Source organism: Streptopelia decaocto (assembly GCF_964273445.1).
Source record: "Streptopelia decaocto genome assembly, chromosome: 2".
Classification (NCBI taxonomy): Eukaryota; Metazoa; Chordata; class Aves; order Columbiformes; family Columbidae; genus Streptopelia; species Streptopelia decaocto.
The window spans coordinates 89,281,091-89,308,936 of NC_138655.1; the positions used below are offsets into that span (position 1 = coordinate 89,281,091).

Below are 27,846 nucleotides of genomic sequence, written 5' to 3' on the forward strand. Positions count from 1 at the left end.
CCAGGGTAAGTGAGGGCAGAAATTGACTGAAATGAGAATTTCACCTCTCTGTTTGCCACAGTTCTATTAGTGGTTTTTGGGATTGAAGTAAGGAATTCCCGAGTGTGCATGAAAAGACAATCCTATTCATTTTAAGCATCTCTCATCTGGCTAACTCACTTTGTAATCTAAAATTAGGGAGTCACAGAATAACATAATCTCTTTTGGTCTTCTTTTCTGCTGTTGTAATAATATTTGATCATAAGAAGTTACATAAAGCGATCAAACCCATTGTGCCTCTTACTCAGTTCTGGCTCACTTTGCTTGTCTGCCTCCTCATTAGTCAGCTGTGAGATCAGGTCAATGTGTCAACAGCCTCAGGTGTTGCACCATTCACCTAAGAGGGACAGCAAGAAGGAACAAGACATGTTTTACTGGAGGTTGTGTCAGTTTTTTCAAGCTTTGCTCTAAGAGGTAGAACAAAGGCTAGCTATGATCAGGCAGAAGCTCCTCTATACATCTTCTTGTCAAATATGTCACCTGTGTCTATGTGGAAACCTATTCTTCAGTCTCTGTCCATTTCATTTGGAGAACCACAACATTTCTCACATGCTGTGGCAATGCCCGGCATTTTACACCATCCCAGATTATGTCCTGCAAAATAAGGATGCAGGAGTTTTGGAGACAAGTTGCTGGAATGAAGAATAAAGCACTCCAGGTTCTCTCCAGAAGGATGTACCATTCACAGAATTGCTGTTAGGAGACTCAACATTATTCCTGAATTTTAATCACCAGAGCAGTTTTATCCCATAGCAGAAGCTGATAGCCTCTTCTTCTAGCAGGGAGTTATACCATACATGGCAATTCTTAGAGGATGGGCAGAAACCCTACATTTATTCCTGAAGTACAGAGGAAATCTGGGAGCCAGAGCGTGATTTAGGTTTGCTTACAGGAAGGGCTGGGGAAAAGTAGGGTTTTTTTCCCTGTTGATTGGCACATCCAAAGAAAAGGATAGCTAGTAACGGATACAAAAACCAGCATTCTGTGGACAAAGATCCCTGATGTTGTACACATGGTGGTAGGAAGGAGTGAAATATCTGAACCTTATCGATTTCACACTGTTTATTATGAAGCTCTTTGTTGTCTTTTCAATAGAAGTTTCCCCTCAACTGATTTTCGATAGGACACAGTCACCTAGTCTGTATTTTGACATTCACTCCCCAAATCCAGTGTGGTGAAAATGCCAGCAGGGAGAAGAAAACACTGATTTTTTTTTTCTTCTTTCAGTGTTTTTTGGCTAATCACCTGAAACAGCAGGAGAGAGACTGGCAGGTGAGCTTTGCAGTGAGGGCTAGCTGGTGTGACACGTCTCCGGGAAGGAAGAGACACAAGGGGGTGCATGAGGTAGTGGGGAGGCAGGGAAAGGGGCTGATACAACTACTTTCCTGTCCCTTAGTGCCTGGGACCTAGAGGAGTGTTTAAACCTTGAAATGTAGGAGGCTTTCATTCAGTGCAAACTACCTAGAGCTCCTGGGCAGCTGGAATATGACATGGCCCAACCTCATCTTCTGTGCAGAAAGACAAGGCACCTTCAGGTTTCATCATTTTGTTAGTGTAGACTTGCGCCTCAGGCCCCATGCTTCCCAAGATATAGTTCCTTCACAGTCTTTCAAGTTCATTCCTAATCTATGGGGCCAGAGCACTGTGTCATCCAACAAACTCCCTGCTTAACATGCTGAAGACCAGAGAGGTTTGTATGGCCATGTAGTAGCCCTTAGTGGTACAAATGGTATTCAAAATATAGCAGCTCTCAAGTACATAAGTCCCTCTTCAGGTCTTAATGCTTGCCAAGCTTTTTTCCCCCCAACTCTATCAGTTGTTACAATAAGAGATTTTAAATCTTCCTACATTTCTGCCTCATGGCCTCAAGCCATTGCTGCCAGTAACAACACAGCTACAACATGCTGCAGACAAAGCTTCAACATACAAGCTGCCCAACCCCTCTCACACAAAAACACAACAGCTGGGCCATTTCTGCAGGGTGGTGGTATCAGAAGTTTTTAACTTTTCAGTTTTCTTCCTGAGAAAACCCAATACAGCCCAAGACAGTGGCCACAGAAGGTAACTAGGGCTGACAAGGGAAAACAAGCATAGAACAAGGACTGAGACACAAACGTCTGTGCTTGCTTCAGTATATTCCTTCCCAAATCTAGGTTGAAGTCAGGATACCCGAATCTCATCATTCCACTGCTAGACATCAACATTTCTTCAACTCCTGGCAAAGAAGACCCAAATCCCTAGCACTGATCAGCCTGGAAAAGGTTTCTCTGCCACTGCTGTCAGCTTGTCCATGTGCTGGGCTGAGTGATCCACCAGCTGGCAAATCATACAGACTTCACATTCACAAAGCTGATTTTTTGCTGTTGTTTGTATTTCTTAGTTTAAGATGCTTGTGTGTAGCATAGGAATGTTTTGAGCCCCTCACAGAAGGGTGAGGAAAATTGCCCACCTTAATCTTCATGCAAAAGGATACTGAATTACTATACAGTCTTCAATAAGACACCAAATACTACTTTTTCCCTGGCATCAGTGCCTCATTCAACATGAAGAATGAAAAGTGTTCACTTAATCAGCAGTCATTCAATATTTTGTTTTCTTTTTTGTTGCTCAGCATGTGGCCCTGGGCCTTCTTTATGGTCTACTGTTCAGACCCTGCTGTAGAGACAGAATTCATCATTTCCTTATGGCCTCATCCTCACCACACATCACTACAGCATCCAAGTGCTCTGAAAATGTGGTATTACCCTCATTTTACAGAAAGACAGCTGATACACAGAAAGATGTAGCCTTCTGAAAAGGTCAACATAACGTATTCAGATCACATATTCTGCTAATTTCAGTTTAAGTTTTTAGGGTTTAATGCTTTAAATAAGACTGCAGGTGGGTACATCCAGAATGCCAATTGGGAACAACTGATAGCTGCAAAACCCCTGCAGCACCTCACAGGAACTCCATGGCAAAGGCTGGGAATGGATACCTTTCTGTAGTACCCCATTCAGCTGCCAGAGGCTCCTTTCCCCTTCTACCAGTGCCCATCTCATTTGTCATGTGCCTTCTAATGCCTGCTGTCAGTGAAAAGGAGGTAGGCAACAAGGATTCAGAGTGAATGGGGATGTGTGGAAGGAACCTGGAAATCATCTAGTCTACTTCCTTCTTTTTATGCAGAAAGAGTTAGCCCTGCCTTATCCCTGGCACCAGTCTCATGCTCTGAGGATCAGCAATTCCTTCATCTTTAAAGATGACTCTATGCCAGTATTTTGCTCCTTGCAGAACTGTTCACAATCTCTTCATGAAGTCTAACCCACATCTCCTTGATGTGGCTCAAACCTTTTGTCCTATTCACTGCAGACAGAGACCAGAGAAGTCCTCCTTTGGAGGACTTGGCCTCTTTCCACAGCTCCAGTTTCTCAGCAGAGCCACTTTGTGCATTCACAAGCCTGCTGGAAATGTAGTGTGTGATCACATGAGAATTGTGTCCATAGTGTACAGGGGTGGGATGAAAGAAGGAGCAAATTAAGATTTGGCAGGCATCCTTGATGTTTGCGTTGCCTAGCCAAGGCTTTGCTTACCATTACAGTGTTCTTTTAACATCACTCTTAAGTCTGTTTACATACATGCATATTGTTCTTTGCAAGTCTATTTATGTACATGCATATTTTAGTAAGTGTCACGCAAGTTCAGAAACTGATGCAATAGGTATCACTGCAGCAGCCAAACAGCACAAATCTGGTGACAGCCCTTCCCAAAAACATAACCAGAGTATTGTTTGAAGTTCTGGAACTCACTCTTTGATGCTTCAAGCACATACTTCCTGCAATGCTCTTAAACAAACACCCAATTAAATTTATCAGCCACTGACGTTCACGTGTTTGACGTTGATTAGCAACTCTGTCTTAAATTAAAATTTATGTCCAAGCTATTCCACCATGTGGCTGGCCACAAACTGACTGCCCAGAAGCAATTGTGCTTTTTTAATCCTACCTTATTTTCTTAGAGCAGAGCGAAGCTGATGGGAGATCATTCACTGCTCACACTAGCAAAGTTCCCAGGAAAAGAGTGGAGCAGATCCTTATAGCTGGCAAAGAAGAAAAGAATAAAAACCACTTATTGGATTTCAGTGCACCTGGTACCATCTGGTGTAGCTCAAGAGATGGTCTGAATACGTTCGGTCAACGGGATGCTCATCTAGCAAGAGTTTAAGAGTTCAGTAGGAAAACCAACCAGTTATTCAAGGTGAATTTTATGAATGCCAGATAGTAAGGAGCAGCTTGCAAAATCAATCTTTAAATCAGCTGCCTCAAGGCTCCCTGCCACTACTCTATGTTTCTTCAGCTGCAGAATGAAATAGCAACAAGTACCCCCCTGTGAGGCTCTGCTCAGTGGAGATCTTGATTCCTTCATCCTGCACAGGATGAGGCTCACTGTGAGGGCTAGACTTTTGCCTGGAGAACCATGCTGATTTGGGAGAGGGGGTACTTTTAGCTTGTTGAAAACACCTGTTGGGCAGGAGCATGTATATGTTAAGAATGGGAGACAATGGGGTTTTTTTTAAAATGTTTAACTGTATAGGAAGATAATTTATGTAATTTAGTTCACCATGCTCGGATGAAGTTGAGTTTGGCTTAGAGAACAGAACAAACAGAAGTCCTAGGGCTTTTGTGCGTACAGTTTGTATTCAGTCTTTCTAGGTATTTATATTCTGATTTACAGCTTCAAAAGCTTGAACTAGTAATTTGATTGCCTCAAAATAATACCAAACATTAAATTCATCAGCACATACCTCAGCAAGAACCTTCCTACTTCTGTATCATCATCCCACATATGTAAAATAGCTAATATTCTGGATTCCCTCAATTAGAAGAGTGGATGAGCATTCAAATTTTATCAGTACAGATTGATTTTGTTAATAGTAAAGAGCCTGAGCATACAAACCATAAAGGGAAAGAAGAAAAAAAAAAAAGCCTTTAAACAATGTATATTGGCAACTTTTCAAGTTATCTGAAATAATTTTGTTGCTGCTCATAGAAAGCCCTGTAACAATTTACACTTAGGGGTGTTTACAACAGAATATTAGACAAGTAATTTAGACAGGTGAATGCTGAGAAGCTCACAGAAAAAAGTACCGTCTGTCCATCCCTGCTCCTAGCCCTGTTATTGGTACCCAACTTGTGTCTTGCAGGTTCTCCAACAAGGGCAGAGGGAAATCACAAAGGAAAATCTAAGCTCAGTACTAAAACAATTACTAGTGAAACACTACAGAACAGTGTCCGTGGACAACTACTAGGACTGTTTAGGAGTGGGTTGGCCAAAACACCAGAACATGCAAACCTCCACCATTTCCATCTTTTACAGCCAAGACAAAATGAGCCTACCTAAAAAAGACTTCTCTCTTTAGTTATTATTTATGGGACACCAGGCACAGAAAACTGTCCAGTTGTAAAGATGTGGGGAGTTTTGTGAACGAGGCCCAGCACTGAATTTAGTCCATCATTGCTCCAGAAAAAAAAAAAAAAAACATTTCCTGTTTTTGCAGCAGGAAGCCCGGGTCTCTGTGGTCCTCTGCCAGGAATAATGTTCATTTTCTCCCCCACTATGTTTGTCCTGTGAACTTGTCATTGGGCTGCCACAGCCATCTGGCAGTCATAGGTAATCACCAAAACAGTCTGACAACAACAGTCTTTCCTTAGTTGCTGACTACAAGACACAGCTGATGTTATGTGGGTCAGGAGCGTTGCTCAGCAAGATTGTAGAAGCTCAGCCTTCCAAGCTTAATGGCCATTTTCCTCTCCCAGGTGGTGTGTGATGCCCAGTTCTCTCCCTATTAAGGGAAGGTGAAAACTCCCTCCATAGTTGTAGCTTGACAGTGCTGCTGATGCCATGTCTCTTTGCTCTGTAAGTCCATAGCACTATGGACATCCTGTGTTTCTAACGGAAACATTTTTTTTTCAGTGAATTCCCTTGCTCACAGCTGAACTCCAGAGCACTTACCCCAATATAACAAGGAAAAGCTCTGGGGCTGTAAGACATAACACTAGGTACAAATGAGAAGCAATAAGAACAAAATGATGTCCCCAGTGTACAAAGTTAATAGTGGGGAACCTGTTCCCCAGGTGTTCCTCAAAACTGCCTTTCCCCATTCATTCTCCTCCCGTGACCGCTGCTTTAAGTATTGGTTCCCAGCAATACAGGATTAGTGAACACGCCTGAAATCTAACTGCATTTAAAGACCTCATTTCAAACACTCTTTTTTTTAATTCCTTCCCTTTGATGTTGATATTTCTGCTCTCTCCACTGTAACCTACAGAATCCACCAGCAGTGGAGGGCTGAAAGGCAGCTCAACAGATGCTGCAAATGTCACCACTCCCACTGAGCTCATTTGAGAGACCAGGGCATGTGCATTTGGCTCTGATGAAATGCACTGAGACTAGAAGCACTGCAGAAGGAAATTATGCTTCATTCTAGAATTAGTATAGCAAGACATTCTGTACACTCGAGCTTTCTCCAAGCTGTGATGAACATAGAGGCAAAACCCGCTCTAGTCTTTGGCAGTCATCAACCTCTCTACAAAGACACATTGAAGTCTGAATTTCTGCTTCCCATGGGCAAAGTCTGCTTCATTACCCTCTTACTAGAGAGCAGGACAAGAACCTTCATGCTTCCTCCTCAGGTCACCCCCCGTAACAAGGCACAGCTCTATATAGCCAGTGTGTATCCTGCCTTGTTCCATTCCTCTGTCTCCTCTGCCACATGGACTATGCAGAGCTTGGACAACTGTTGAGCAGCTTGTGTACCTCAAGGTCTCTGCTTCCAGGGGTGACCAGTGTTGTCACCCTCGCACCTTTGTGCTTCCTTTAGACTGTTATCTCATTGCTGGCAGGGGGAGGAGGGGGGATGTTGGTGGTGGTTTGGTTTTGTTGTGGCTTTTTTGTTTGTATTTGTTATTGTTGTTTGTTTGACATTTTTTGTTTGTTTTTCACTTCAATTGAAAGCTTTTTGGGTCATGAACCATTTCTTCTGAGGTCAAACAACTTCTTCAGGTCTTGCTGGTTCCTGCACTAGAAATTATAAGCAACACTGATATCTGTGATGGCAACATGATGCTGATGACGGACAGCTTGGATTCAGAACTTTTTTTCTCCCATTTATGTATTCTGCAGCAACTGTCAAAAAGAGTAGACTTGTGATTTGGAAATGAAAATGCTTGGTAATCAGTCTGGCCCCTTTTTTAATGCCATCTTCATATACTGCTAGAAAGTACTTTCAAAATTCATGGAAATACATACTTCCACTCAATCATGATCAAATAACTAAATAAAGCACTAGGCATTAATTTAAAAAAAATAGAAGTGTGATTTCAGTTTAAAACATTATTGGTCATTTTCATACAACAACTGCTCTTCAACACAGTACTGTTTAATCTCAGCCATGTAATTATAAACACTAAATGGTTTTTCCAATATGTAATTTTCTCCATTGTCAAAAATATCACTGCAAGCAACACCTCATGGGAAATATATTACAGTAAAGACCGTAAACTTGCTTGATTATAGTTGCAGGCTGTCAGTTAAGAAATGCTGAGCAAAATTATAGGTCACCTATGATCCCACAGCATTAACCCCGCACCTGCAATTAATATGCGCACACGTTAATTGCAAAAGGCTATCATTTTCATAGCCCTGGAACATCACACAGAAAGAATCTAATGCCTCCGAACCAGATCTGTACGCAAGGAATGAGCTCACCAGAGTGGATGCCCAGAAATTGTACCAAATACTCCGAGAGCTGAAATACTACCAGTGCATAAAGCAAGAAAAAAGAGAAAAAGGAAGTCAGAGGAAGGAAAGGGAGGGAAAATGTCCTTTGACAGAAGAAGGAGGAGGATGATTTTTGGCATAGCCGATATGCCAAAGGAACAAAAACAACGGACAGTCCCTGGAGGTCTGTAGGGCAGATGACAGCATCTATTAAGCGTGAAACAAACAGTCCCATTTGATGATTTCCTTTACTTTTACTGTGCAATGGGGAGAGGGGGAGTTGGGCTGATGACTGGTTGAAGAAGCTACAAGAAAAATTACAGGTTTTGTTGACAGATAAAAAATGAAAATGTTTAAAAGATGGCAGCCCAACTTCTGATGGACATCTGGTGGTTATGCTGGATTGAATGGGTCTGTAGATGCCCACACCTCTGACCCATGGACTTCTGCAAAGCAAGAAAATATTTAAGTCTGACAGCTCTCGCACATGTCTAAAGCTTATTCACTCAAAAGTTTTCCTAAATTAATAATACGTTGGCACACTCGGGTCATGTAATATGAAATAAGCTTCCTTGAAACCCAGGCAAAACTTTCCTCTTGTCTGAAAAAGAATTTGTCTAGAAGTCCTGAATATAATAAGGTATGAGAGATTAAGCTGAGAGGTTGCGAAAAGAAAAAATACTTGTTTGACAATATGAATATATATTATTTCATTCTCAGGAGATCTCGCTTTATTTCTTTTTAAATTGCTAACGTGAAATGATGGGCTTTCTATTTCAGGAAGTTAAGCATATTGGGCTCCGAAAGCAATTAAGAGATGACTAATACATTTGTGCTCTTCTTCCTTTGCTCGTTTATATGGCTATGGTTTATTTTTCCAATTTGCCTGTTTTCAAGGTGGTACTCTAATCCCTCCTGTGCATTTGCTTTTGTTACCATATTCCCAGAAGCATATGGGTAAGGAGCCTGGCTCTGCATGCTGAGGTTTAAAGACATTAAATGAAGCAGGAGAGAGCCTGGAGGCCAATGGCTCCATTGTATTTGTCAATAGCTCATCCAGGCCAGTGAAAGCAGAGGGAGAAATTTTTCCCATTGCTTCTTGGACCACGGAACTTCCTTTAGCAAACTTCAAGACTTGGCTCTGGTACAGTCATTTTCCAAACTGGGTCTGTGAATGTCTAAACCTAAATAAACAGGAAGCAATTACAATCTCAGGCAATTTAGGGACTATCAGCTGCTGTGAACGCAGGCAGAGGAAGGCAAAAGTTTGGGGACTAGAGAATTGGGGGAAGTTTTCTTCATTTTGCTTTGTGATAGACTGACAGATGAAGACTATCCATCTGCTGCAGTGGGTGGGGAAGCTCCTAATATCTTTCCTTTCACCAGCTGGCTCTCACATAAGTTTAATATTCCTGTCTAGGCGCATCCTGAAATCCATGTGCACAACCACAGGAGAACTCAAAAATAAGCCCCTAAATTTAAAAGTGTAGCCGATCATGCATATGAGCTGGGTTGCAGCCTTTTTCAGGTAATGAGCCTCCACAAACAACAAATCATTCCAGCTTAAAAGATCTAGTACAGCCTATTTAGTCATGCTGCTCCAAGACTGGTGATATTTTGTATGATTCCATCTCCTGCTGAGTCTGTCCCTATACCCCCTTGTACTGTGTGTATGTTCAACAGTATTTGTTAGAACAAGAGTTCTGGGAATAGAAATTGGAACACATCCAGATATTTCAAGCTTACAACCTCTTTACATCATGTTCTCTACAAAACAGGCTTCCTTTATGAGGATGGAATAGGCAACCCACTGCTATCTGCTTCCATAGGATAGAAGACCGCTACACAGCAGGCTTCACAAAAGCAGCAAGTACCAAAAACTACAGCAATTTGCTGGAGATGCTACAGACCACTGGATCAATTTTCCCTACAGAGACCTAGGGCACATACCCCTGTTCCCTCGTTGCTCAACCCTGACCATGCATGGTCTCAGTCTCAGCACACTCAAAGGTGCAACACCCACATCTGCACCCAACCGCTGGTCCCTGCTCAGAGTCCTCTGGGGCTCCTGTACAGCTTGGTGCAACCAGGCAATACACAAAGACAAACCAGTACATCTACCAAAAAGGGAAAACCAGCCCTCATTTGATTTGCAGATGGCAATACCAGAGACAGCACCTGACTGCCAATAACCATTATGTTGAACTCTCATGATGACTTTCAGGTGCTGAAGACCACAAATATGAACACAACCATTCAGGAGAGGAGCTGAGAGTAGCTGTGCAGTTGCCTGGGGAGTTCCAGAACAAATCAAATATATAGACGATGTGAAACATGCTATAAGATGCCATGCAGACATTTGAGCTACCAGGCTCTATTCAGCCATTGCACCCATGGGTGGAGCACTGAGGGCCATGGCTGGGTTTTCAGCAGCAGTAAGGACATGTGAAGAGCTCCTTAAATCAGTGATCTGTGTCAATTGAAAAAAAAAAAAAAAAAAGGGGGCACATAAAACCAGCCTCCAAAGCATGCAGTTTGACATACAGTAATTTTAGATACTGTTGTTCTGAGAAGTGAAGAAATAACTCTTGGGAGTTCAGCTTAGAAGTTGTTATAAACAATAGCAAATGATGTGTGTGTAGTTAAACAAGTTACTAGTAGCAACACTGGGCATGTAGTAAGGTTTATTTATTTGGGAGCAAATCCCAATTTTTTGTTAGACTGAACCAAAATTGCAGATGTGTTTATTTCTTAACAAAACCAAGAGCAAAATAACTGAGAAATTCCAGTCTTATATTGGCTCAACTCAATTTCTTAAAGTTTAAATAATTTTAAATAGTCTTTTGAAATAAAAAATTAAGCACCAGCATACGTTCTAAATGTTAGTGTTTTGAGATCTTTTTAATTCAGCTCAGCTATTGACTGAATTTGACCCATGATACAGAGAAATTTTGTTCTAAATTTTTCAGTTAACCTCCTGCTCACCAGAAATGCTTTGCTCCTTTCCAATTAGGAGTTCAGTTGGCAAGGATAACAGATTCTGATTACAACTGGACTGTACTTAATCATATCACACATCTGAAATTCAATTTGCTTTAGATGCTGAAGGTAAATTAAAACTCTTTCAGGCATGATTTCTAGATGATCAATCTTCTAGAAGTATGCATTCACACCAAGCTAGAAAGAAAAAAAGAGCAAAACTAAACTGGGAGAGCATCAGTTAGAGGACACTATGCAAAGCAGCAGCATTAGAGTTTCCCTAAGAAAAGGGGATGTGTTGTCACACTATTGAGCTCCTTTTCAACCTCTTCAGCTAATTTCAATATGCTTATTATAACATTAGAGGAAGGGTCCAAACAGGTGGAGAAGCCATAAGTAAGCCTACATAGATACCCTGACCAAGAAGGCTGCAGCACAGGCTTCCACCTTGGTAGTTGAGGGAGAACTCCCGAAAGGAAAGACAAACTTCAGGGGTGCCAAGCTACAAATACAAAACCTTTGGAAACCAGATACTATTAGTCTCTCAGTACATAACATTTTTTTTTTTCTAGTTTCTTTCACCACTTTCCAAAGATCACTAGAAAAATAAAAAGAGTAAAATACTGTCATGCATTTGCCTCCTCGTTTTGGTTACACATGCTCAGCACAAGATCTGCAGAACAACTGGACGGGGGCACTTAGAGCACAGCTCACCAGGGAAATCCCAGCAGCATTTCTAGCTCAGGCAGTTGTTGTCCCCATCTCCTGCCTGCACAGGGAGCCACATCTGAGGAGTCACTGAGTTTTACAAAGGAGGTGGCAGTGCTAGGCTGGGGGGACTGCCTAGATCAGCTGCAGCAAAACTGGCATGAGGTCAGGCCTAAGTGTGGTCAGCGTTCTCTTCTACAGAGCAGCGTTTCACAGGCTCATCAGTCAAGGTGCATGAATACAAGACAAGTAGCTCACATATTGTGATTGTCTGTCTTCTACCCTAATCTATCCCCACTCTTTTTAGCTACAGGCAGCAAGGAACAGTTTCTAGACTGTCCCACATCACCTCATTCCCCATGTCCCATCAATTGTGTGGTTTCCCACAACTGAACTGGGCTAGCTCCAGAGGGCCAGAGATGACCCAAAGGAGCACACCTCTTCATTGTCCTTTGTAGCCAAGTATAATATGCAACACTTGTGTGTTACTAAGATAGCTGCATTAGACACAGAGCACCAGATTTGGGAAACACTATGAGCAGAACATTCAAAACCCCAATTCTCACTAAAATGAAGCTGAAGAAAGGAAGTAGAGTTGCAGAAAAATGGTCTAGCTAGACAAAAACTATTTTAAATTATAGCTTAAAAAAATAAAAAAAAAAGAAAGAAAGGCAAACAGACAATCTCTCAATACGTGCTCTGTTTGGAAAACATTCTGAATGCAAGTGGAGAAGGCTGCAGCAATAACAATGGGCCCTGGGGAGCAGCATATACACTGCATTTAACTCTGTACCTCCTGAGCAGCCCCAGGCTCCTGAAGACCAGCGTGTCTTCAGTGCCAGGACTTGACACTGGGAAATGCAACTCCTGATAACAGTCCATGATGAAGATATCATAACCTAGCTGGAAACATTCCTTAAACTCTCTGCCAAGGATAATGGTCGAGCACAGGCTATTAAGCTGCAATAGCTACCTACCCACTTCATTAGTGTACACTGAATTTGTTTTGTTTAAATGATACTCAGGGGAACGAAGAGCGGAAACAGGCATTACACTTGTTGCATATTTACCACTGAGAACATTCAGCTCCATTACAAGCAGGGGAAAAATTTCAAAGCCTTTGCTCATGAGTTGGGACACTTACCAAGAAGACTTTATTCATAGATACAAGCTAGGTCAGCATTTCCTAACTTCTATATTGAAAAGGAAGAATTATTTAAGGCTTTGAAAAAAAAATCTTACACAGTGAGATCACGTAGTTTTTATTAACAATGCTATAAAATTAGGTTAACCTTAATGTTAATTTATTGCTTTTGTTCCCCTCTAATAACTCAAATGTGTTTGCCTGCATTACTAGTGACGCATATGAGAGTCTGGTCTTTATTTTTCCCCCTTTTCATTTGGACATCTATCTGCTAACATCTTGCAGACCGAAGTGGAGAAGGACTGCACTAAAAGCCATTCTCTCTGCCAACCAGATAAGTAGGATTCTACAAGGCAAAATAAATCTTAGCAGCTGCAATGCCCAGTGTGCATTTCTCTACACAGTATCAATGAATTACTAAAGCTGGAGCAATTGAGAGGTCTGAAAATTCACATTTTACCATTAAGTTCTTAACACTATTAAAAAATCATAGAGCTGGGCAATGCAAGTCTGACACCTATTTGCTACATCTTTTGGACCTTCAGGATACTCAGACTTGTCCAATTTGCAACAGGACCTCGGCTTGGAACCATCAGGTGTGAACTATCTGTTCAAATGTATCAATGCTTTTAAAACCTTATAATGTGGAAAGGCTCAGAGTTGCTTTGTGGGAAAATTAATTGCCAAACTTCTGGAACATCAGTCCAGGCTCATCTTATGATCAAAACAGGTGTAACTAAAAGCCTGATACTCAAAAAGCTCTGCTTTAAAGACAGCTCAATCCTCTCGGCACCTTCCTCTTGGATCTGACACTCAAGTTACAGGGTCAACATCCTGGCTCCTATTCAGAGGGCTGTTTGCTGTACTCCAGTAACCCTCAGCAGAGGACTAGCCCTGGGAGGCATCCACGCCTGCGTGGCTTGCATTAGGTTTTGTTGCAGTGGAAGGAGTATCACACCTTCAGATATGTAACGCACCTTCAGACATCCATGTGGTTCAAGTAATTCAAAAGGGACATTATAAACACACAATTTCATTTTAGTTAAAAGAAGTACAACAAAACATTTGAAAGAGCAGCAGTTGATTGCAAAAAGAACAAATGAGAACTCCTGTGCTTTTTTTATGTCCCAAGTATGCTCTAAGTATGAATAGTCAGACCTGTTAAAAAGCAACCCTAGGCTCTTAAAAACCAGGGGAAAGGTAGATACATGTGGGTGTAAGGAAGCAGAAAGTAACATCTTTTCTAAATAAGATCTTACCTTGCAGCGATCTCCCTACTTGAACAGTAAACAATAGAAGAGGGTTTAACTATACAGAGCTCTCCATTGTAATTTTTATGTCTTCAGTAAAGCCAAACCCAAGAATAAAACCCCAAGTAACTATGCAGGCATGTGTTCGTGTTTCCAGATTTACTGTTGCTGGACTTTCCCCTTTCTTACCAAGAGTAAACAGAACCTCTAAAGGACTGTGAGTACATGGGGTGACTAATAATGATAACGTGCACTTCCCTGGGGCTGCCTGAACTTCTTCCAGAAAGTAAAGGAAGAGCTCCATAGCAATCCTGCCAAACTGTCCCATTCTTTCCCTTGATGTTTTCAAGCTAAGAAGTTGAAAAACTTTGAAATGTTGTTTACAGTTTTTTAAAAGCCATGTTATTAACCAATAGGGTGGAGAGAGAAAAAAAAAGTGCATCTGTTTTTGTTTATTTTAAAGCATCACCCTTCTCCAAAGCCACAGCTCCTCCCCTTCACAAATAGCATTTCCAGTGCTCTGTGTTTTATTCAAAGGCAAAAAGTATCTGTCTTCCATGGCATGGCACATGTGTAGTGATGTGACAGGTTTTTGTGTGTTTGTGCACAGGCAGCTGTCAGCATGGCTGGCCTTGTCTCCCCCTCAGGGCAGCCCTGGGAGGCACTGATAAGACATTTTGCTCCTCCAGCAGCGACTATCAGCATCCATAAGGCAAAAGGGTCACCACAGATGTTGAAAAAACTGTTAAAAAAATATTCAGAGCTGGAGAGGTTCATTTCTCCTCCCCACTCTCACTCCCAAGCAGGATTAAAAAAAAAAAAAAATCACCTGACTTGATGGAGCAAAGCCAGCTTTTCTGGTCTGATTATTTTCTACTGCTGAACAATGGCCATTTATACTAAAGATAAAAAGCAAACTCGGCAGTGAAACAGATGAGACTGGGGACGAAGAGTGAGGGCAGGCTTGGAAGGAGTCCACAGAGGAAAGTCCCCACAAAACACCTCATGATGAGCCTGCAGTTGGCCTTTGGAGACAGATGCTTGATGCACAAGTGGTCTGGTTCCTTCCAGAAAACTCAAGCAGGTGGGTACAAGCATAAACAAATACAAAAGTCAAAAAGTAAGCAGAAAAATATAAAATCCCAAAGCATGTTTAAACAGAAATAAAACTCATATTTAACTCAGAAGCGGGATCCCTCAGTTACTGTTAAAAGACAGTGTTTTACGTAACCGAGAAAACCAGATCAAAGAAAAATTACCTTTTTCATCTTTTTGAAGAGTAAAGCAAGCCAAAGCGCTCTTCATTCTCTCTAAGTCAGCCCAGGCAAAGACTGCAACATGTACCATACCTGTTTAAGGAAGCCAAGGTACATTGCAGCATGTGTTACATGTTGAATCAGCATTTTCATTGTGGATTAAAGGTGATCATGGCTATTTTAAAGGTGGAGGCAAGCCATACGTGGTGGGATATAACTGAAAAATGCATGATTCTGAAAGCAATTCTTTGTACTGGAGGATCTAAGATGCACTCACAACCTCAGCCCTTACCACCACCACAGAGGACTAGACATTGTTTAAACTGCTTCAGATACTTTATTCTTCTAACTAGTAGCTCTGGCTATTTGCTAAATATTTGCTTAAAGATATTTGCTGGAATCCCTGTCAGTGGGAGCCAGGTGCCAGTGAGCAGCCAGCTTCCTTCTCCAGACCACTATGGTCCATCCCACCGAGGCCTGCAGTTCGCCACCTTCTTCACAGGAAGGATAAGCAGTAATTAGAGGCAGGCATTTTCAAGTGCAAACCCAGTATGCAAGAGAGTGACTAGAAAGCAGGCTTTATTCACTGTACCTTTTAATTAGTTTTGTCTTGAGTAGAAGACATTGAAATCTAATTTTCCAGAGTTAGGGGGAGCAGAGAGGGTCTGTGAATGCTCTGAAATATGTTGAAAATTCAGGTAAGAAAGACTGGATAGAGAGCAAGTACAAAAGATATCTCCTTCCAACCAAAGCAAAGCCTCTGGGTGGTTTGAGGAAGCTGGTATTTCCAGAGGTAAGGGTTTCCCTGCAGATCAGACATAATTTACCTCATGCATTTGTGCAATAACTTCTGCAGAGAGAGAAGTCAATTTTCTCAGACAAGCTCTCCCCAGTTCCTGCGCTTCGTTCCCCCTTGCTCACTGCAGGGGACAGCTATCTTCCCCAGCTCCCTTAGTGTCATCCTTTACACCTGGTCCTCCAAAGAGGTTTTCTGATCCCCTGCCTATATAGCATGGGGCTGTGGCCAGCTGAACCCACACGAGCCCCTGTCACTCCCATGGCACTGCCGTGTCATGTGGAATCTGCCCCAACTCGCTGCTGCTCTTTATCCCCCTCAGCTGCTGCACACATGCCGAAGACACAAAAAAAACCCAAAAAGGGAGCAGCTGCTGCTGGGCCTGCTGGCCAGAGATGAATCGAGACTTCTTCAGGCCTGTGACAAGTGATGGCAAAGCTGACATATATAGAGCCATAAAGAGGTAACAGTTGTGTCACAGGAGCATCACATTAACTTTTGTGAAGTTGTCCCGCTGAGATGAACCAATGAAACACGCATGCTTTGGCACTGTCCCCCTCCCCACCTTGCAGCTTTCCTTAGCCATTCTGGTTTTTAAGCAAAGCAGAATTGCATCCCAGCCCAAACACAGGAGCCTGGTGGGGAGGGAGAACAGTCCTCCCCTGAAACAGGGTCCTCTGCTCATGTCTGGTCATTAATCCCAAAGCAAGGAACAGAGGGTTAATTCTCTCCCCCACAGCTCCCTGCTGCTTTCGCTCCTGCATTATCTGTACAAAGCTATACAGAGGAAAAAGCAATCTGTTCAGAATAATTTGGGAGTGAAGGATTAAAAAAAAAAAAAAAAGAAAATACTGACACTGTTACAGACACGGACACAGAGAAGCCTTTGTGTGCTGGAGCAAGGGAGCCAGCAGAGATATCTCCAGCAGTTTACAGCAGCAGAGCAAGCTAGGGTGGAATTAACAACTAACTCATGGAGATACAATCTAGTCACACTGCCTAAATAATCTTGCTGGTGTGCTTTCAAACACCCACTGCCCTGGAGCATTACTTGATCGCTGCGGCAGAGGCAGAGTAGCTGTTTCTTCATCACTGCTAGACTATGGGATATCCCCAGCAATTTGGGATTAGGTAGGTAGCATTAAAAGCCTTTCTCTGCTAATTTGTCTAGCAGTTGCAGAGAGATGGCATCTGATTTATTGCAAACATCACTAGATTGTACACTTGATAGTCCTACCACAGACTGGTTCCTCTGCTTCCTCTCCACAGGCTCTCCAGCCCTTCCTTCCCAATGAATAAATAGTGATTACCCCTCACGGCAGAAGAGCAAAACACAGGCAAGCCAGCCAGCACCCCTCCCACGCACATTATAAGCCCAGGGGTCATGGGATGGGCGAAGCAAACGAGGTCCTGCTGAGGTCAAGCCCTGCCTGGCCAAAATGGGAAGCAGAGTAAGTCCTTGACCACAGCTTGTGTAATGGTGGTCAGATGTTTTTAACCAGGCTGTTGTTGGTGTGAACAAGGCACTGAACTGTTATCGGACCTTTAGAATTAGCTATCTTTAATAGACAGGTGCCCAGCAAAGGAGAACTCTGTTTCCTCGAGGGCAAGCAAGGCATATTACAGAGCTGTGTTGCCAAATCTGAGACTGCCTGGCCCCATTTTGCTGGAAAAATGGCAGAGTTAACTTCTCACACATGTATACCAGTACCCTGCATCAGATGTCAACGCTTATTTTATATAAACCCCTACAGCAATGGATATCAGAGGCCAAATATAGAAAGGTTTCCTAAGGCTAGCTCTACACTTACCTGAGATTTATTATGGTAATGACCCTGTTCTCCTTTTAGTCAGTGTAATCCGAGAAACATTCAAAATAAAGCCTCCAAGTGCCCTGAAACCAAGATATATGATTAAGACCAGATAAGGGCAGAAGCTTTTCAGTGATCTTCTGCCACTGTTGTATTCAGAGCTTAGTCAGCCTATTAGGTTACTCTAATTAAAACATTTTTGCTTTCTTTTTTAGTAAAGTTTATTCATTTGAAATTGTGCTTAAAAGCTGTGCAGAATGCACTTCGGAAGTGCTGCAAAAGGTAGTGAAAAGAGAGAATTGCTATTCCTGTGGACCAGAGTCAGTCAGACTCTTCAATAGAAATGGGAGCAACCAGCTAGAAAATGAAACAGACCGTGATGCAAGATGTCAAGGTATACTCCGCAGAAAGACATTCTTCACTGAGACACCTCAGGACTTGCTAGAAGTTTCTGGCTACTGCCAGGGAAGAGCATTTGAGCAAACTACTTGGCCAGGGGAGCAGAAAGCCCTCAGCATGGCTCCCTACACTGTGGAGATTGCCACCAGCAGAATTCTGGCATTTCATCCATTATTCAGCAGCTGCTTCCAGCTCTCATTCACATATATCACCTGGGCATAAATAAGTAAAACACCATACGTACAAACCTGTGACAAAGGAGAGCATTAAAAGCTAATGAGCAAAAAGAGTTCACATACTTGCTTGTATTACAGTGTGACACTGTCCATTTCACCAGCACCCGTTATGCTGAGATACAGATCTCGGACCATTTTTACTCAGTTACACACCAAAGAAGCCTTCTCACCTTCTTTTTCAGCAGCAATTATCTTCTCCTTTTTACCTGGAAAAATGTGTCCCCCAACCTATTCCAATAAATATTTTTGGAATACTGAGATAGACCTATAATAATTTCCATGAAAAGTGTTTGCACAGGGTATGACATGTTCCAGCCTCCCACTGCTGCTTGCAAGAATCTTTGTAATTCAGCTGTAGTGTTACTTCTTGTCTCAGGACCAACCTAACAAAAAAGGATCATATCATTTTAGTGTTGCTACTTATCCAGCAGAAATTTCTCAACCCATAGGCTTTCTACAGAGCCTTGACTTCAAGCTAGACTAAGCCCTGAAGTACTAGATCCTGCTTAAGAGCCTGCCTCATTAACTAAGGCAACAATCACAGCTAGACTTTGTGATCCTCATTCTTGACCGTCTTCCAATATCTCTGCACCGTGCCGGGCAGATAAAACCACTCTGCATTTTCATATTGTCAGCTAATCCTGGGAAAGGCTTAGGGATGCTATCCTACCCTGGAAGAAGATACTGCATAATGTTAACATATGCAGTTTGCTACACTGCAAAGCTCTTGGTTTCTCTCTTCCTCTTATCAGAATGAGTAGGCTCTCAGGATTATGCCACAAAGCCACTGAACCAGTGTAGCCAAGCCATAGCCATACCCAAGATAGCCATAGCTCTTATATAAAAAGAAAACCAAACCCAAACAAAGATGCACACACCAGTTTAATTATATAGAGCCACATTCCGGTGGCACTATAATTGACCAAACTGGAAACTAAATGTTAAGGGGGGAAAAAAAAAGAAATAAAAAAAAAAAATAAAAAGACACGTTTTTCTTTCTACCAGGAGTCAAAATTGTCACTTGGCCACATGGTATTACAAAGAAAAGAGAAAGTAGTAAGAAGTGGTCAGGAGTACTACTAAATCAGCTGGCATTCTCTACCAGAGTGTTGTGTAAGTTATTGCTAAGTAGTTTATATACTAAAGGCTTTTGGAAAAGAAGTCTAGAACAAGAAGTAAATGATAAATACTATTGTCTGGCTTCTGACATCTCAACACTTCATGATCTATTTTGATTTATTTATTCAGAAAGTAGCATATTTAAGATTTACTTGAAGATTCAGTTTTCATGGGACCTAATACAGTGACAGGTATCCAACCACTCTGTTGGTTGACACTGTTGAGCATGAAAACATTTTTTATGGCCTGAGCTGCCTGTATTTCTTTAAGGCACTCCAGGAAATTAAAACATCTTTGAGTATCATACCAGAGCAATATGTGTCTAAGGCAGCAAAATAAACCACAGATATTTCAGAACTTATTGGTTCAGCAAAACTGATACAGGTACTTAAGAGTTCATTACAGCATAGGGGAGTCAAGAAGAGCCCTTGCTCAAACTGTAAAGCCAGACTCACTTATCTAATTTTCAGCTTACCATAATGCAGTAGAGATTTTTAAGAAGCAGCTTATAGCTAGGCTATACACACAGACACATTTGTATTGAGGAAAAGTAATTTCAAATTTGGCAGTGCACACAAGTATGTCTGAGGACCATTGCTTTCCTATAATGTCAACAATCTGGATAATACATTCTTCAAAATCAGCAGTAAGTCTTAACTGTTTCTTCCTTTTGGGAAGAAGGCATGTTTTTAAATGTTCACCTTAGCTCCTTTCCATTAGCACTTTACTCCTAAACCAAGTGATTTCTTTCTGTTTATTTGATTGCGGGTGCATTCAGTATTGAACTTTCAAAACAGCACTTGCCTTAACTTCAGTGGAATTTTATAGAGGATGAGATTACCTCTAAGAATTCTGCTTATCTGTAAATATTTCTAATTCTGCTTATCTGTAAACATTTTGAACACACTGATTTAACAGAGGACTTCGGAGCCAGAAGTTTCCTGCTCATCATAAAAGCTAGGAAGATGCCTTCATCAAACCTAAGAGATCAGGTCAGTAGAGCCCTGGAAAGGACACAGCTTAGTCTTGCCCAATACCTACCTCAGCTTGTCTCCATCCATCAGGATCTAACATAGTAGGAAGTTTAGCCCACTGGCCAAGTCAAAACTCCTCCCAAACACAAAGTCTAACAGAGGATGCCAGAAGCATGACCTCCATCAGCACGAGATCCTGCAGCAGGGGTTTTTCTTCCAGCTTGAGGGAGATGCCCAATAAAGAACAACCACAATCAGTTGTCCAGTAAAGGCTCAGCTAGAGTTGCCTCACCAGGCATCAGATTTTCCCTCAGGGCAGGGAACCTCTAACATGATTTCACTTGACTGCTCCTTCAACCTCTCTTGAACTCTTGCAGTCACCATCTCCATGTCCTCTTTAGAGCTCTTCCAGGAGTGAATGGTTTGCTCTTATTTCTGCCTTATACATTATTTCAGGCAAAATGTCCCATGCTTGCATGTCCTGGCTCTTCTCTCTCTCAACAGCTTCCTTACTAACCTATGCCAGACACATGGACCCCTAAAAACCTTTTTAATAACCACCCTCTTTTCTACCCTGTAGGTCTTTGTTCAGCCTATTAATGTGGCAGACCCACATAGTCTGATCCAAGGCTGCTGTACACAACGGGGTACCAGCCTCTAATTTGCCCTTCCCCTTGGAAATTTTGGGTGTAAGTCATAGCCAAAAGACAAAATAGCTTTTTATGTAGCCAGTTGTTTATAGATATAGCAGTAAAGCTCATAGAGGTACATGTTACCATAAAAACAATGGCTACACTAGGTAGCCTAGCTGATAGAGTGTATCTAACTCAAAGTATTTTAGAAGACAGGTAGTATTTTTAGCAACAAGTAGTATTTTCCAAATCCTACTTTCCTCCAAACATCTGTCAGGAGCAACACAGTTATGGCCAGTCCAGGAATAGGGTAGCTGCGCTCTTGAGTCCCAAACTGTCCCGGGAACCTGTTTTGGTTGTGTACTGGATTGGCCAAAATGCAAGAAGGATTCCAAACACATGAGCAGGAACCTCACCAGGACAGATGTCCTTCTCAGCTCTTAGCTTTCACCACACTTCTGCATAATGTTTCCACTCACTGCTGAGAATGGAAGAAGTCATGGATGATCAGAAATTCTGCTGCAATGGGGAACTCCAGAAAAGCCAGTAGAACCATACCAAATTAAATCATTTCAGAATTTAACCCACTGCACATTTCCATGTGCCTTTCTGGTTACTGTAACCAAAAACTTGCTCTGGTGTTTCTAGAGTTAGAGATAACTACCCGAAGATAAATGAAAATAAATTAACTGAAATGAAAATAAATTAATAATTAAAACAAAACCAAACAACTGGCCATGAGTTCTGGTCTGGAAACCCTTTACATTAAGTTGAAGTGGTTTGTTTCCAGAATTAATTCTAGGTTTTGGAGAACATTAAATACTCTAAGGCTTCCCATAAAAAAGTACTTGCTGTAAAACAAACAACCCCTTACACACACAAAAAAAAAAACCCACAGAAAGAAAAAACAGAACACAAAGCAACCAACACCACCCACCCCAGAAAAACACCATTTCAAAGAAGAAAGAAGGAATAAAAACAGACATGTAAGAAAAAAGATCATTTAATGTATTGATTCCTGGAGTCGTTTTGGTGGAAAAAAACCAACACTTCAAGACAGAGCAAGACCTTGGTAGCATCCCTCTGTACCTGCAGTTCTTAATCCTCTTGGAAATCATTGCAGCCTGTCACCTCTTCAGTCACTGTCTGAGCTTGAGCTTGGGTCCTCCAAGCTGACTGGTGGCTGTCAGATGAAAAGGCAAGAGAAGCCAGAGTGAACAAGGTCATCTCAGCTGGCAAGGACCAGTGCCTCAGAAACACCTGTTCACCAGTGAAATAAAACAAGTCATTGCACAGGCAGACACATGTCAAGATCTGCAAAGAGATAATAAAATGGCCACAAATTAGTGCATCCTAAATATCTGTGTACACACCGCAAAGCTTCCATTCATCCTGGCGGAAAAGCTGTAGGCCTGTTTCTCATTCTGAAGGAACCATCCATCCTGCTCTCACATGAGTCAGTTTACCCCATCAGGGCACAACCTGGGTAGGAAGTGGCATGGATGTGCTCTACCTGCTCAAACTTTCCAGAAGCAGCTTGACAGCCTCATTTCCCAGGGACATCTATTAGCTACCTGCTTACTGTGCCACAGGGTCAGAAAAAGCACAATATAAAGTGGCAGATAGAACTTGTCAGGGCTTATCAACTTGGGAAAGGTTTCACTGTTTCTCTTGGGCATAAATACTCTGCACTTTGCAGAGGCTAGTTTTAATGGTATAAGCAGCAGCAAGGAGAAGGGGAGACGACATTTGCTGCCATTATTGTCTCAATAAAATTCTCTAAATAGCTGACACTTTTACAGCTTGGCTGTGGGGAAAATAGCAGGTTTTTTATCTTGACTGAAGTCAAAGAGAAAAGCTGTATTTAGAGAGAACCTACACAAAAGGACTAGGAGGCACATGCATGTCTGGTTAAGGGTGCAATCTCACAAACACCACATTTGCATGAGTTGGTTGGCTCATTATTGCCTGATGGCAGTTTAGTCTACATTTGATTCTCCCTTGATCAGTTTCCATAACATCAAACCACAGCTGGCACTAAGTGGCACCTTTGCTGTTCAGAAGAGAGAAGCAGTGAATAGAGATGTGAAGAGGCAGAACAGGTTCCAGCAGAGGGGAACCCCCAGTCCTGTTTTGTCCCCCATCAAGGGTCCCCTGGATTTAATTGGACTCTGCATTTTAGACAATACTAGATTAAAAAAATATTTTAAATAATAAAAAAAAAAGAGCAGAGACTGGTTTCTACTGCTACCTGTACTGACATCATATCCAAGCTTAACTTTTAAAGCGTTAGAGAGAAACAGTGCTGATTTATCCACAAACGATACATTTCCTTTGTGAAGTGTAAAGAAGGCAGCTAATTAGAAAGCCAAGAAATTAAAAGTACTATGGAAGTATTATGTGCTTTTTTTGTTCGTTTGTTTTAAATATTACCAGAACAACAGAAAGCTACATAACCAGGGAAAGATACCTGATTCAAACATAGCCTTCAGTTTTAGTCTTTTTAAGAAGTTATTCCTATTATATGAAGCCTAAAAAGAGTTTTGAATATAAGAATTTAAAGGAGACTTCTCACTCTCTATTACTGCCAACCAAGACAAGGCACAGCTATAGCACAAAAAATGAAATGTATTTTAGGAAAAAATTAGCTTGATGTTCAGAAATGCAAAGTAGGAGACTGGGGCTCCACCACACACTGGCCTCTTGCCTCAAACATGGTCTCTGCCTATTATCAGTAAAGATCTCTTTCCCAGCTCTCAAACTACATCCTGTATCACTTATTGCTAATGAATCCCTGAGGGGTTTAGATATTTAATATTGCAACATGAGAAGATGTCTTAGAAGCAAAAAAAATTAAAGCAAGGGCACCTAGGCTTTAACTGAAGAATTAATCACAACAGGCCAGATTCCCTCTGAGTCACAGCAAGAAAATAGAAGTGAGAAATGGGTCCAAGAGTTTACCAGAAGAAGTTTCCAGGCTAGTAGGAGATTTACCACTAGTCAGTTGTTGGATTTAGATACAACTAGATTGGTAAGTTACAACTTACAGCTCTTACAATACATGCAGCAACAGAGATTTTACTGGTAGAACTCACCTTTGTTCTGCTGCTGACAAAGCACCACAAAGCCAAACTGACAGAAAGTGACTGCTACAGGGCCTTCTGCCAATATTAAAGTATCATATGAAAAAAAAAAAAAATAAAGTTGCCACTTTGCAATGTTATTGTCTGGGTAACAAATCCACATGTCAGTGGAACAGCTCTAAATAGCATGAGCAGGCAAGACCTCAGAGGGCAATTCAAGATTGACCCTCTGCAGAAAGGCAGTATATATTGCTTTCGTAACACCTGAACTGCCCGCAGGTTCTCTTTGGGCTCCATGACTGGCACTTGAGAAGATAAAAAGGCATCACTTTTGCACCCCATGTGAGGGTGCGGTCCACCTGCCTGGAGTAGCACTGACATGACACAATAGCTGACATATTAAGGACAACTACAGTTTTTGCATTCAGAGACAGAGATTTATAGTCAGAATACAGATGGCACCATTATCTGCTTTTCTTTGACTTCCTGAAGAAGTACAAGTTTAAACAGTATTAGGACGAGGGCCTGTCACACCATGTTTTGTCTGAAGTTATCATTCTGAAGTACATGTTGCAATGTCAAGACAGAAATAAGTTTAGCAGCACTTTACCCAGTCAGTAGAACAGGGCACCATAGAAGAAGGTTAACAACAGCAAAAAAAAAATCAACCCAACAGACAGCCCAACTAAGAGATGAGACAGAAAACTGATCCAGAACAGAGTAGGGGAAATGTTGTAGTAGGAGTCCACAAAGCTTTGGGGATGGCAAGTTGTCCTTGTGTTCCCATTCCCACAGGACAATGTGGAACAGTTTACATGCAAGGCAAGGGGCATCTTCATGTGTCACAGTTATTAACCTGAGGTCCTTAAATCTGCAAGGTGCATCAGGCTATCTTTTAGTCATAAGGATCGTCACTGATAATTATAGAACATGAGCAGGTAGTGCCTGTTTCTCTTAAGCCCCACAGCAGCCTTGATCTCAGATCAGTTTCCATCAGCCAAATCAGTGTCAGATGACACACTAGATTTATACCATCTGTAGCAGAGTTACCCATCTGCCTTGCTGGCTCTAAGAGCATATGACAAACTCTGGAGTTGGGATCTAATTTAACAGGAGCACACAAGAGCAGGAAAAAGTAGAACTTCATCAAAGCATCTGGTGGAGCAGAGCTTCCTCTCCTGCCTGTGGATGCTAGCAAAGAACAATGACCACATTTCAGTTAATAACTACCAGGTGCCCCAGGCCACCAGAATCACACTACCCAGAACAAAGATACCAGGTGTTTCCACAGTATCAGGCAGCTGCTCCACCTACTGGATTAAGCCTATAGCTAAAGCAGCTTAGCTGTACTCATGCATCATGAACAGTCTTTGGTGTCAGTCAGTCATAACTATGAATAACTTTAATAGGCCTCGGGGAGGTCATGAATACTATGGAGGTCTTAGTGTGGTGGGCGAATTGAGTCATTAGAATGGGAAATAAGGAGGAAAAAATGGTAAGGCCACCGGCAGTCTGGCTGGTCTCCAATTACACTGTCCAGTCAGGCGCTTGAAAGTTAATTTGTGAAGTAATATGACCAAAGTCAAACCATAAATGAAGTTCCTCAAAATACATAAACAAATTAGCATTGATGCTGCTGTTTCTAGGGTACACAGAATGTCAAGTGACTGCTGATGCATACAGAGAGCCTTGCAACAAAGGATCAGTATTCACAGAAACAGAGTGCATCATGGAGTTTTGCTTTTGACACAGCTGAATGCCGATGTGTTCAGTCTTCCACACTGATAGACACAGCAAGGAGACACAAAAAATTCTGTGTCATTCAACACCTTGTGAGGTCCTTTTTATCAAGGTGAAATAGAAGGATTTTTTTTTTTTTTTTAGTATATACTTACTTTGCACAGCTTTAAGCAGCTGCACAGAGATACGATATAAAAAGCTGTAGCCTTAACTGCCATTGAAAATAAAAAAAAAAAAAATATTAAAAAAAATCAGGAAAAGACAGAGATACCTTACTTCAAAATGACCATTGTACTTGGGTACTGGGTAGGATAATTAAGATGATATACACTGAGGAGTTTTGCTTTAATTTCTTTCTTTTCCTTTCAGGGCAGATAACATTTCTTCCTATAAAACCTTAAAAAAACCCCGAAGTGTGATAGGAATGGAAGTTGCGACAAGGCAGACTAGTAATGAGAAAATTATGTCAGGGTAAAGTGCATCTGATACAGAGTCATAACTTCTTCATCAGTTGAGGCAATCTCCTCTATAAAAAAAAACCACTATGTATACCACAGTTACTGGTGTGTACAAAAGTTATGAGTCAATATCACACAAAAAGCTTTCTTGTTGAGGAGGATCTTGTTTTGTGAAACAAGGACTAAAACTCATTTTATTCCCAACTGTAATGGATAAACTTTGTGTGACATTGAGTTTACTGTCATTTCCCCATCTGTGTGATGGTTATTATATTTCAAATACAATGCTTGTACCACAGCAAGATCAGTTGCACTCTGAGATAGAAGTTTCTGCATAAGCATAAAATATTGCTATTCTTAAAATGATTTACAGAACCTGAAAAGCAAATTATCATCTTTATCCACCAATATACATTTCTTATCACAAGAGATGTCACTGGGAGGAATTGTCACAATAGGAAAGGAAAAAAAAAGTGTGACCTATCCTAAAAATCGCTATGATGGGAACTATCTTTTGGATCTTGGATATCCGTGCCACCGTTCCTTCCCATCTGCTGTTTTCCCTGTGTGTTGGGATCTGCTAAGTACAATCATCTCCTGTCCTCATTTATGCTCCCTGGGTTAGAAGCTGGGACAAAGGACTAAAGGCAGATGTAGGTCTTTCCTTCCAGATTTCTGCTTTGGCAATTTGGAAACACAACTGCTCATGAGCCACAAGGGGCTTGTGCTGGCTGTCTGCATCTACATCCTCATTCCTATCCCCTGAATCATGGTGGGAGCAATAATATTAGCCAAGAGGACTCCATGAGATGACTCATGAAGTACACATACCTGTGTAGGAAACAATTATTTGCAAATATAATAGGCCCAGGCAGGATCTCTCAGCAAAGTATATTTTAATAATGATTTTGCAAGACCAGGTGTTCTACCTAAAGGTAGGCACACCTAATAGGGCAAAAAGCCCCTGCATATATCACCGCCAAAATCCTGGCTACAATTTTGCTCCCCTGTTCCCCATTGGTTGGGTACTTCAGGGTTTCCAGACTACCCTGGCGCATACAATACACTTCCCCTTATCAGTCTATTTAAGATATGGATGCCTGGTACTCTGGCTGTACTTCCCCTAAATTAACTTGTAAATGCAGGTATCAGTATGTATGCAGGTATCAGTATATATTCCAGGAAAAGACTGTGTTTTACATTAAGGATTCATAGTCTGGTATCTCTTGGTCGTTCCCCCATGCTGGGGTCAGGTGCCAGGTCCTCAGTTATGTAAAAACAACAGTTCTTCATTAAATGTTCCTTACACCTGCAGGGGTGCAAAGCCATGCACCTCACCCTGTTTTCCTCATCGCTCTTAATCTTGTCCTTCTGCACCATTTTTCACTCAGTTTTAGTATTTTCTTATTGTGTCTGGTTCAAGCAGACTGCAAATGTAAGCACTCCACGTGTGGTTGTGGATCTCTG

At 41.7% G+C, this 27,846-nt stretch overlaps 1 long non-coding RNA gene across 1 annotated transcript; it reads right to left on the minus strand.

The window, feature by feature from the left end:
• Positions 1–293: 293 nt before the first annotated feature.
• Positions 294–14,023, minus strand: LOC309435575. The gene is made up of 3 exons (XR_014183187.1): positions 13,885–14,023; positions 4,021–4,114; positions 294–376 (listed from the first exon to the last, which is right to left on the minus strand). It is a non-coding gene; the product is annotated as an uncharacterized lncRNA (long non-coding RNA).
• Between the last annotated feature and the right edge of the window lie 13,823 nt (positions 14,024–27,846).